This window comes from Brassica oleracea, chromosome C3, assembly GCF_000695525.1.
Source record: "Brassica oleracea var. oleracea cultivar TO1000 chromosome C3, BOL, whole genome shotgun sequence".
Lineage (NCBI taxonomy): Eukaryota > Viridiplantae > Streptophyta > Magnoliopsida > Brassicales > Brassicaceae > Brassica > Brassica oleracea.
The window spans coordinates 50,947,003-50,947,265 of NC_027750.1; positions in this window are offsets into that span (position 1 = coordinate 50,947,003).

The window sequence follows — 263 nt, forward strand, 5'->3', positions numbered from 1 at the left end:
TTAAAAGTCATTGTTTTAAAATCAAACCAATAACATACAAAAGGAACTCACCAGAGATTCCGATCACATCCATGTCAGGGGAATCATCGCTGAGGAACTCAATAACATTATGCACACCTTTGGTTACCATGTCCATCCCCATTGCACCACACCGGTGTTACAACTGAACCATACATAGCCATTTTTTCCCTGCCAATGTACAGTGGACAGTTTGCAGCCTCGTAAATCTAATTGACATGCATCCACAAAATCATTATTTCATC